Source organism: Eumetopias jubatus, unplaced genomic scaffold (assembly GCF_037043125.1).
Source record: "Eumetopias jubatus isolate StellerSeaLion01/CBP00866 unplaced genomic scaffold, mEumJub1_p1.0 scaffold_6, whole genome shotgun sequence".
Lineage (NCBI taxonomy): Eukaryota > Metazoa > Chordata > Mammalia > Carnivora > Otariidae > Eumetopias > Eumetopias jubatus.
The window spans coordinates 49,921,778-49,933,857 of NW_028274812.1; the positions used below are offsets into that span (position 1 = coordinate 49,921,778).

General features: G+C 42.0%; 1 protein-coding gene and 1 long non-coding RNA gene across 6 annotated transcripts in view; one reads left to right on the forward strand and one right to left on the reverse strand.

Moving 5' to 3' along the window:
• The window catches only part of FYN (FYN proto-oncogene, Src family tyrosine kinase), a 209,792-nt gene that overhangs the window by 107,921 nt on the left and 89,791 nt on the right, over positions 1 to 12,080 (forward strand). The window lies entirely within an intron of this gene.
• LOC148164063 (uncharacterized) lies at positions 1,369 to 7,853 on the reverse strand. Its single transcript, XR_015768315.1, has 2 exons — positions 7,728 to 7,853; positions 1,369 to 5,177 (listed from the first exon to the last, which is right to left on the reverse strand). It is a non-coding gene; the product is annotated as an uncharacterized LOC148164063 (long non-coding RNA).

Below are 12,080 nucleotides of genomic sequence, written 5' to 3' on the forward strand. Positions count from 1 at the left end.
AACTTTTCAGGGTTCCCATTAGCCTCTGAGAAAGAAATGTCATAACCTGACGTTCAAGGCCCTTCACCATCCCTCTGTCTGACCTACCTTTCTACCACATCCAACCTTATGCTTCATAGTCATCCCAGGGCAAAAGCAAACCACGTCTGTGTCCTCAGCAGGCCTCGGGCACTTACTCTCCTCCTCCAGGATGCCTTCCTCCCATCTCTTAGAGTCGGCCGCAAGGCTCATCTGAAATGCCCCTTATTCCCAGTTCCTCAGCCTGGAAAATTCACCTCTCTGTCCAACACTGTGTCTTTCTCAGCACAGGTGCTCAAAGAGGCCTCTCCTGGTCAAGCCTGTCCTCTCTGCAAGGAGGCCCGCGGCCAGTGGCCACCTTCTCTCTCTGTACAGATACATCCCTGGTATCACTTCCTCTGGTAAGAGGAGCAGACCTATTGGACTAGAGCCCTCACCTATGGCGTCATTGAACCTTAATTACCTCCTTAAAAGACCTGTCTCCACGGGCGCCTGGTGGCTCAGTTGGTTAAGCGACTGCCTTCGGCTCGGGTCATGGTCCTGGAGTCCCAGGATCAAGTCCCGCGTCGGGCTCCCTGCTCAGCGGGGAGTCTGCTTCTCCCTCTGACCCTCTTCCCTCTCGTGCTCTCTATCTCTCATTCTCTCTCTCTCAAATAAATAAATAAAATCTTAAAAAAAAAAAAAAGACCTGTCTCCGAATATAGTGGTAGTGGGGGTTAGAGCTTCAGTGTATGAATTTTGGGGAGACACTGTTCGGTCAGTAACACAGGGGTACAGAAACACTGCCAGTTCCCCTGAGGGAGTGCACGTGTATGTTAGTGCTCACGTGTGTGCATGTGAGAGTGCGTGTGTGTGCACATGCCCCCGTGCGCTGTTACCTGCTTTCTTCTTTGCCACAAAAGCCCACAGAGCCACAGATGGCTTTGTCGCTCACCTGTGAGAGCCCTGCCATCACCCCTCAAAGGTCCTGCTGCTGCTGCCACTCCGAGGGCTCCCAGAGACACATACTGCCTCCCTGAGCAGAGCAGTTCCCTCGCAGCCCCTCAGTACACCTGGCTGCCAGCAAACAGGAAAGAGAGAATGATCCACAGCAGGGAAGGGAAGGAATCAGGGTACGAGAACAGGAGGGTGACATTTTTATTTTAAAAGAAAGAAATGAAGTCTTTCCTTTTCTGCTAAACATTGTCCACGGGTGTTTTTTTTTTCCCTCCAGATTTCTCCAGGTCCCCGATTCTGAAAGCGGCTAAGGAACTCCTTAGCTTTATTAGTTTAGACCAGTAATAAGCAGTGTGGGAGAATGCAGTCTAATTGGGTCCTTTGTTAACCCACCCCTGACTTACCAAGGGAGGCTGTTGGGTTACAAATAGTTTTTATTGTGTTAAATCAGAGGCTCCTCACACAGTCATCAGCCTGCAAATTAGCTGGAGGCACAAGTTTTGCATTATGCAAAGTATTTATTCTCACAATTAATATGCTGGAAAGTGTGGTTTCACACTTTTCTGCCAGGACAAAGGTTCTCACCCAGTAGTGAACCAAGTCACCTGGGGAGCATCTACAAAGTCCCTAAGCCCTTTGCTTCCACTTCCCCTACCACCCATGAGAGTGAGATAACCCAGGGCCTCCCTAAACCTGTACTGTTAACCACCGTGTCATCATTTATCTTATTACTTCCTCAGAGGTTTCTTACTAAATTTTTCAAATATAGGATTCCTTCTTCTTCCTTGACAAAATCCAGTGATGATTCATTTTTTTAAATATTTTGTCCTATTATGGAAATTTTCAAATTTATAAGAAGTAAACAGTGTAGCATAATGGACCAACCCCCTATGAATCCTTCACTCACCTCCCACAGTTACTCACATTCTGCCATTCTTGTTTCATGTGTACCTGGATTATTGTTACTATTTTTTGACTGCAGTTTTGTTTCATAGAAAACAGAGGGAGTGTGTCATGCTCATGAATTGTCTATGAACTAAAACATGGTTCCATGTCCTTACAGGTGTTTCCCCCACCATATGGCATTTAATCCTCACAACACCCCTAGGCATTGTTCCCCACATTTTATAACTATGGAAACTGAAGCGCTAAGAAATTAAACACGTGCGCAATCTCCCAGCTCGTAAAACACGTGCGCAATCTCCCAGCTCGTAAGTGCTCAAGCAGGGTTTCGCTGCCAGAGGTGTCTGAAAGCCATGCTTTTCCCCCAGGCTGCACCTTAGGAAAATAAAGACCATAAAAAATGAGAAGATAAATTTTACAGTCTGGGTAGATGGATCACTATATGATAAAGTAAATATGGTATAATGTTAATGTTAGAAGCTAGGTGCATGTTCAATGTAAAATTATTAAATGTGCAGATATAAAAGTTTTACAATATGGGGAGATGGATAGCTATATGTTAAAGCAAATTAATGTTAATGTCAGAACTAGATAGATATTCAATGTAAAACTATTAAGACTATGTATCTGAAGTTTTTCACAATAAAATGTTGGTGAAGGGGAATTCCAACAGAAGCAAACTTTGTCTCAAGCAGTGGACAAAACACACAAGCTATTTTCAGTTACCCATCCTATTCATGTCTGCTCCAAAGAGACAGATTTGAGACTTGGTTGAATTTTAATTTTAGAAATGTCAGGCCAGGGAGAGAAATCACTTGGAGGTGTACCTAATTGACATTGACTGGCAAGGTCCGAGAGAACTCTGAAAACCCATGCAGAAACAGAGCCTCCCGGGGGTGGTGCCTGTGAGCGGACAGCTCATAAGCCTCCTCCCTGGTGTGGCTCATGGAAGGCTAGAGCAGATATAATGATGGACAGTCCCCTTTTCCAGTTCTCGCCACTTGGGTGAGATTCCATCATTTACCCAAAGGAACATTTTGTGTCCATACAACCTGCATGTTGAAGCCGTTCCTTCTCATGGAAGGACATAATCGGTTTCTTTTATAAAACAGAGTCAAAAACAGAGTGGCCCACAGCATTCCATTGTGTAACATGCCCTGCATTGATGGTGACCTGGCCTGGCCAGGAACTGCTGAGCAGTCTCTGCTCTGTTGGGAGTGATGGTTGGTGGCAAAGATATTCTGTTCAGGGGATTCCTGAGGGCATTTCGTTGCTGAAGGTATAGCCAACAGGCCCCCTTCCACTCCTGCAGAGAGCTCTGTGTGTCCTAGTGGCCCAAGTGTGGTTGCCATTGGCATTACCCAACCTGCCCTTCCAGCTTTACCCTGCTCTGCAGGAGGAAGCTGCTTAGAAATAGGAAAGCCATCTCTCCAGAATCCTCCAGGGTCCTCACAGATTGCAAAACTATGGTCACACGAGGAAACCAAGAAGTTTCTAGTAACCACCTTTCCCACTGATTTCCAAAATTCTGATTGAGTCTTGGGGCCCATGTGACTTACTGATATTCATACCATTATACTGTTCTCCTTTCACCATGCCCTGAACAGAATTTAAAGCCCTCAAAAGGTACCTGTCTCTTGAGTTAACTACTCCACCAGCTTCCTTCCTCCTGAAATGTTTAGGTAGTCCTGGCTAGAAGGAAGAACAGACTTTGTAATCAGACCAAATGTGGACCCCCAACTTCCACCATTCCTGGCTGTGAGACTTGAGGAAAAGTGCCTAAGCCCAGCTCATAGGATTATTTTAAGGTTGGAGCTCAGATAAAAGTATGTGAAGCCACCTAACTTAGTGTCACTAAGCATAGCTAAACCACTAAGCGTTGGTTTCCCTTTTCTTTCCTGTGTGATTCGTTGTAAGGTATGAGATGAGGGCTCATATCCCTGCCACTAGCTGGTGGTATGACCACATCTTGTCTCTGCATCTGTACACCTCAGTCTCGTCATCTAAAAATGGACTGCCTGTTCTCCAAGATGCTGTGACTTTTAAAAAAAAAAATTATACTACCTAATTGCTCCTTCGGAGGATCCTTCAGACTGTGGGGGCACAGGGGAAATTCCTGAGCATGGGGCAGCCCAGAAACAGTGAGAACTGGGACTGGTGAGCTTTAGGTACGCACAGCAGGGGAGAAATGATCAAAATGACACCAAAATCAAAAGGTTGGCATTTCTAAAAACCAAGATCACCACTTGGGAGTTTTGTGAAGGCTGAGTTACAGCACATGAAGGAGTGTGGTGCCTGCGCTTCCGGTCCCATCCGCATAGGAAACCTATTGCAGCCCCAGCCCCTTCCGACTCCCTGCTCCAGGGAGGCTCATAGGCTGCTTCAGTTGCACCACTGCAGCAGTCGTGCTCACGCATGTTTACTGCTGCCCTCCTCCCAACAGTGATTTCCATTATCATTTCATGCGGTCTCAAACCAGAAGAGGTTGTTTGCTCAGTTTTGCATAACAAATATCGAATCTGTTGTCCACTTTACTTTGCTCTTTAGCCTTGCTTGTGGATCTTCCGTCCTTGTTGTTGGCTTCTGCCTGCTCTAGCCATCCAAACACTCTGAAGGCCTTTCCTTTCTTCTCTGCAGCTGCAAGGAGCCCCGTAATTGGGCTTAAATGCGAGCAGATGGAAGTAAGCAGGGGTGTGGAGGCAATTAGAGGATTTCTTGCTCCCAGCAGTGGAGATTTGTTCTCTTTGGGTATGTGGCTGTTCTTGCTCATTTTTATCTTTCATTTGGGTTTTGTCAGGCTATCAGCTTTCTTTTCAGGCTGTGTTCTGCTGCTGGTTGCAGGAACTTGCAAAATGGGGTGACTTAGTTGCTTATTGTTTGGGATCAAACTTTCCACATCGAGGTATATAGATAATGCATATCCTGACGATGATGGTGCTTCGTATTTGTAACATATTCTACCATCTAAAGAGTGCTTTCACGTACATCACTGTCCCATTTTGTCCACTTTAAACTCAGAAAGAAACAAAGGCTCTACTCACTCTGCTAGAGTGGGAGTTTTTCCTTATCTTTACACCATCTATATAGTCAAACCACAAAGGGGAGAGTTATAGAATGAAACTATAGCCTTCTGCTTCATTCCTTTTCTCTTTCTAGTTTCAGTTTAATATTTTCCAAACACTTGGGCTCCTGGGTGGCTCAGTCGGTTAAGTGTCTGCCTTCTGCTTCAGTCATGATCCCGGGGTTCCGGGATCGAGCCCCGCATTGGGCTCGCAGCTCAGCGGGGAGTCTGCTTCTCCCTCTGCCTGTGCTCTCTCTCTCTGTCAAATAAATAAATAAAATCTTAAAATATATATATATATATATATTCATTCCAAACACTTTATCAGCACACTGCTAGATTGTCTGGACATTTAAATAATTGTAACAGATAACATCCACCATAAAGGAGCTTCCCATCTAGTTGGGGAAAAACAGACCTCCAACTGTGGGTTTAGGCAACAGTGCCCAACACACAGAAGGCACTCAGTAACTAGGTGTTGAACAAGTGGTGAAGGAGAAGAGTTAGGGAGGAACTGAAAGAGATAGAGTTCTCAATGGGTGCAGCACCCTGGGGGTGCCTGGGAGTGAAAGGCAAGAGGACCAGGCACTCTCATGATTTGTCTGCATTAGTGACTTGCCATCCATTAGTGCAGCTAAATGAGAGCCAAAGACATTAGAGGAAGCCATATAGATAGAAGCTTAGAAGAATGAGCAGGGAAGATGTCATGCTGTGCTCTGTAGGATGGGACAAACAGAAAGTGAAGGAAGCAGGCGAACAGACAGACTGGAAGGGAGAGCCTACCGTGTTGCAGCCCCGTGCTAGTAGCTGGGAGAAGGCAATGGAGAGAATCAAAGCAATACAGGACTTGGCCCAACCCTTCAGAGACCCTGCCATGCACAGGAAACAGTGAACCAATGTGACTGTCCCACCCCCACATGATCAAGTGTGCGGGATAAGCCAAGGAACTGAGAGACTGGGAGATCAATATGAGCCGGAGGAGCTAAAAGGAAGGCTTCTGGAGGGTAAGATCAGCATGGGGCCTGGCACATGAATGAGATGTGGAAATTGCAGGGACAGTAGTGTGGAGATATATACCATCCTGGGTGGAGATCATGCTGGGGCAGTGGGAGATTGGTAGAAGAGGTGTGGGGGCCCTAATGTGGAAGGCTTGGAAGCCAAGCTGGAGAGCTGAGGGAGGGTGCTAAGCAGGAAAGCAACATTATGAAGTATGGTTAAGTGGAATTTTTGTCCATACCCCAAATTCTCATTAATGTCCTGTAGCCCCAGATGCTGGGCTAGGGGCTCTGCCTGGCTGACAGTGCAAGAGCAAGCTAAGGGAAGCAAACTCTTCCTTGGGATAGGCACTGAGCCTTTTCAGTGTCTCCTGGGGGCCCTGAGATACTCTAGCCCAACTACTCCCGCTCAGGTGGTGGAACTAGAGTAAGAAAAGATTCTCTAGTGTGACTGTCAGGAGACACTGTTTTTGTTGGTTGTTTTGGCTGCCACGAAGCTGTACTAAGTTTGAGTGTTTTGGGAGAGCTCCAGAAGTTTGTGCTACAGAACTCTAGGTACTTTATTATGGTGAATTTCATTTATTTGTTTATTAATTATCAAAGTGTAGTTGACACACAATGTTACACAGTTTCAGGTATACAGCAGAGTGATGCAGCTTCTCTATACACAAGTATCTGTCCCCACACAAGGCTATTACAATTCTATTGACTATATTCCCTGTGCTGTGCCTTCCATCCCCATGGCTTATTCATTCCCTAACTGGAAGCCTGTACCTCCCACCCCCCTTCACCTATTTTGTCCATCCCTCCCCCGCCCCTCCCCTCTGGCACCCACCAGTTTGTTCTCTGTATTTATGGGTCTGTTTCTTTTTCTTTGTATATTCATTCATTTTTTTGTTTTGTTTTGCTTTTAGATTCCACATATAAGTGAAATCATATGGTATTTGTCTCTCTGTGTCTGGCATATTTCACTTAGCACAATGTCCATCCATGTTGTCACAAAATGCATTATGGTGAGTTTTTAAAAATAATATCCACATTAATACACATCTTTAGTGTAGAGTACTTAGAAAACACAGAAAAGCACAAAGGACAAAACACAAGTCACTGTTATTCCATCACTCAGAAATAATCACACATGTTGTTAGTATTTTTGTTCAATGTCCAAACTTGGAAATTTTTTAAAGTGATTTTGAGTTGCACTTAATGTTTTATATCTTATTTGTATAATTTGGCAATATACTGTGAATATTTTTGTGTGTCAGTAAGGTTATTTTACAGTAGGACTCCAGTGCTGTCTCTTATCCCACTATAGGAAGGTGCCATAGTTTATTTAATCAGGTAGGAAACCAGCCTCTATTTTTGCTTATTTTGGTTGTTTCCAATGCATTAGGTTTTAACCATTTTTAAAAACAACATCATACTATAGTATTTTCAGATAATCTTGTTTTCATTGAGTGACTTGCCCAGTCAGATCCAAGTGAATCTAAAAAGTTCTTCATGAAGTTTTATCTCATTTTTGTTGTCACTTAATCAAAATGACAATCAGCCCCTGAATAGAAACGAATTATATGTGCCAGTAGTATGCCACCCTAAGAGTGTTGAAAATGCAAGCAGACCAAGCCCCCTGCTGATGGATATACCCAAATATAGAATAAGTGTAGAGGTCTCAGTTGAAGCAGATAGTTCTTAGAATGTAAATATCACCCTGTGCTTGGTATAGTGAAATTTCAATTTAAAAAAGTTTTTTAAGTAACCCTCAATATTATCTTCATGTAGATGAAGAACTTTCTTAACCCTCTCTTTCTACCTACCTCTTGCCCAGCGCCTCTCTCTTCAAGACCTCTGTCTCCTTCCCGATGTGGGATGCCATTTGAAGAGCTGGTTCCTGCTCACTTTATTGTAAGCTGTGTGGAAGAGAAGGTGTCAACCTTATTTTTCCTTTGAGGCAGAGTTTGATTTGCAGAGGCCTGGAACTTCCTGTTTGTGTTTCTTTTCCAGTAATACATGTGATTCACCACAGTTCAAGGTAACCCCATCTACGATGCCCCATTTTTTTCAAGTGGAATTTTTCTGTGGGAACCATAGAATAGAGAGGAATCCTGTAAGTCTTCCATGAAATTGTGCTCTCTGCCTCTCATAATTTTGTAATATAATTAGTTACTTGTTTTTCTTAATTTTTTTTTTATCATCCTATGCTTATCTGAATGGGGTGTGCATCAAAGAGCAGGAAGTGAAGGTCAGGGGGCGCCTGGGTAGCTCAGTCAGTTAAATGTCTGCCTTCGACTCAGGTCATGATCTCAGGGTCCTGGGATCAAGCCCTCTCATCAGGCTCCCTGCTCAGGGGGAACCTGCTTCTCCCTCTCCCTCTGCCCCTTCCCCTGCTCATGCACACTCACTCTCTCTCTCAAATAAATAAATAAAATCTTTAAAAAAGAAAAGGAAATGAAGGTCAAGAAAAATAAGTGTTCTGTTTTTTGAATAAAATTACTTTGTCTAACTGTTGCTGGCGGATAGGAACAGAATTTTTCATATTGAACTCATAGCAGTTTGCCAAGGCATTTATCAACTCTGATAATTTATCTGTAACTTCTCTTAGGTCCATATAATCCAGACATCCATAAATAATTATGAGTTTTAGTTCTCCTTTCCAACATTTATTTATTATTTATCTCTCTTATTTTGCCTCTGCATAGGACCCACAGTACAGCGTTAAGCAAAGTAGGGAGAGCACACCTCCTCGACTTGTTCTTAATTTTAAAGGGAAGGCTGCTAACATTTCACCATTGAACACGAGGCTTACTCTTGGGATTTGGTTAAAACTCTTTAGGTTAAGAAAGTTTCCTTGCGATCCTAGTTTGCTAAGAGTTTCTGTTTTTTAAAATCACAAATAAGTGTTGAATTTTACTCAGTGCTTTTTCTGCATCCATTGATAAGATTGAGGGTTTTTCTCTTTTAATCTGATAATGGGGAACTTGCTGTCAGCAGCTTTCTTAAGTTAAATCATCCTTGCATTATTGGTAAAAATCCAAGTTAGCCATGATATATTCAGTGCACTTTTGGGTTCATTTGCTAATATATTTTTAGGATTTTTATTTGTATTTATATCTGAACTTGGCCTATAATTTTCCCTTTTCCCTACTGTCCTTGTCTGGTTTTGATAATAAGATTATACTAGTGCTTTTTCATTCTCCATCTCTGAAACTTGCATCTTTTTTTCTCTAAAACCATCTGAACCTAGTGCTTATTGGTTTTGTTTTCTTTGACGGAGAGACGAGTAGACTTCTAACTGATACATCAATTTCTTCAACGGTTATAGGACTGTGTTTTTCTGAAATTCTTCATTTCACTGAAATTTTCAAACTTAATGACATACAGTTCTGCATAGTACACTCTTAGTTTTTAATCTCTGTTGAATCTGTAGTTATAGTCTCTCTTTTATTCCTAATATTATTTTGAGTGTTCCCTGTGTTTTTCTTGATCGATTTTGGTGATTTGCCTGTTAACCTTTTAAAATAAACAGCTTTTTCTTTGTTAATCTTCTCTAGTACATCTTTGTTTACTGATTTTATTAGTTTCTACCCTTCATTAATCCCTTCTTCCATGTTCTTCAGATTTACTCTTTCACTTTCTTACCTCTTGAGTTGGATACTTACTAATTTTCCATCTTTTTTCTTTTCTAGGATCAGATTTAAGTATTTTCCTCTAACTACATCATTAGTGGAATCTGCCCAGCTGTATTACGGAATATTTTCGTCATCACTCAGTTTTAAGAATCTTATCATTACCATTAATTGTTTCTTCTTTGATCCATGAGTTACTAGCAGTGTCATTTTAAACTCCCAAAGAAGTAAGAGTTTTTTAGTAACCATTTTGTTTAGTAGTCTAACTTTAAAAAATCTATTGTTGTTAGAGAATGTTGTTTGTGTGAAACCAGCTCCACAAAATTCACTGAGACTTGGTTCATGGCCTAGTGTGTGATCGATTTCTTAAAAACATTCCATGAATATTTTTTTTAAATGCATATTCTCTGATGGGTGCTGGGAAGATAGAGCTCTAAAAATATACCCATTAGACGAAACCTCTTAATTATGTTGTTCAAATCTTTGATGGACTTATTAATTCATCAGTCATTCAGGGAGGTATTGTTAAAATCTCTCACTATGTCATTCTGTCCTTACAGTTCTGACAATTTGCTTTAATCGTGGAAGAGTGTCGAAGAGCCCTTTGCTGGCACCGTCCCCTTTCTCTCAGAACATGGATTCCCTTCTTCAGCTTCTAAGTAACTATCAATCTAGTTTCTCAGAAGCCCTGGCCTCAGGGCATTCACCTTCAGATTACCTTGTTAGATTTAACACTGTGGGCTGTTTCATGGGCAAAGAAAAGAGCTGCTGTGCTTGCAGGAGCCTTAGAGTTCATCTAGTCCAACCAGTATCTGTTTATCTAAATTCTGCCCAAACATCTCTAGCGTCACATAGTCTCTTCCATCTTCGGGAAGTTCTCATCATTAAAACACGTCATAAGAAAATATTCTTCTATGTAACAACCTATTAGTTTTTTTAAAGACTGCTTAAATGTCTTCTTTTGCTTAGAGCAAAAACAATGTTCAGTTTTTGTATTAGTTTTTCCCAACATAATTTCAGGTCTTTCCAATATTTGTTATTTTCTGGACAAGTTCTAGATTCTATATAGTCATGGCTTGAGAGACTTTCAAATTGTACACACACACACACACACACACACACACAGGAGTGTGTGCATATATCTCTCTATAAATATGTTTTTAAAAATCTTGTTAGCTAATTACTAGGGAAGCCCCTCAGAAAAATATGCTATATTGAGGCTAAAACCCACTGACCCCAACATATAAGAATTTCTCTCTCTCAAGAGAAACAGTTGAGATGAGAGACTATGGCTCTTGTCTGTTGTTCTTAAGGTGTACACCAAGATCCATGCAGTCCTTGTCCTGAAGATCAGCAGCAACTACAGGAGGAAGGGAACTAATACACAGCAACAAATTTCCTGTTATAAAAAAAAAAATCCAACTTTATTTAGAAATTTTGCCGATTTGCTGACATATAGTAAGTGTTATATTTGGAAGTTCCAGAATTCACCACTTATACACTAAGGGAATAGTAAGAGGTGTCAGAAGATCTCCCCCCATGGGAGTAGTACCCTGTTGTGCTTGCAGGGAGTTGGCTGTAAATCATGGGCACTCCACTCCCTGTCCCTCATGATCCTCTCTAACCATCAAGAAAGCAAACCCCAGCTTGGGGCCCGGAACTATTCAGACAGTTAAAGAGTCCCACCTTCAAACAGACAGTGTCTTAATTACTTAATACAATGCTTAGCATTTACTTAATGAGGAAGAGAGGGACAACATTGCCCTTTTAAATGGTCTCTGTCTCTTCGTGCCTAAAATTTCATTACTGTTACAATTTAAAGACTCAAAGTTCAGGTTTGCTAAGAATGGGTCAGTGTGTAGTGTGACAGCTCCTTCCTTATGGTCAGTTAACCACCTTAGCTCAGCCTAACTAAGGGGAGGACCTTCATGATAACCAACAAAACCTCTTCTCTTGGTTAAGCCAAGCTAGGTTTGTTAAGTTATACCCAACATGTTCATATAATAAAAGCTCCTGTGTTTCTAAGTATTTCTGAAACCTTCTCTTACGTGAAGCTAGACCTAATGCTGTATTTCAGTAAACACTGCATTAGATCACTCTGGCTTTCCTGAGCCATGTCAAACAATTGACTCAAATTGAAATCACTCAGCTAACATCCCCCAAATCTTTTTCACACGTGCTGCTGCTGAAACCACACGCCCACCTTCCTGTAGTTATGCAACATTTTTTTTTTCAGGCCCTCACGTTTTCCTTCACTAATTCTATCATCGCAGTTCTGGCCCTATTACCCTAGCCTATCAAGATATTTTTGTGTCCTGAGATTGTCACCTACAACATTTCCTATACCTCTAAAAGTTTGTCTCCTCTGAATATTTTATCAAGTAAATTTTCCGTATCTTCATCTAAGATGTTGGCAGAGTTGTTGAAGAGCTCAGAGCCCTGTTTTATGCTCCTTAGAGTCTACCTTCTAAGTGGACGTGAACTCACTGATCAGCCCCATTTAAATACTATCATACACTTCATTGCCCTGGTATCCAGCCCACA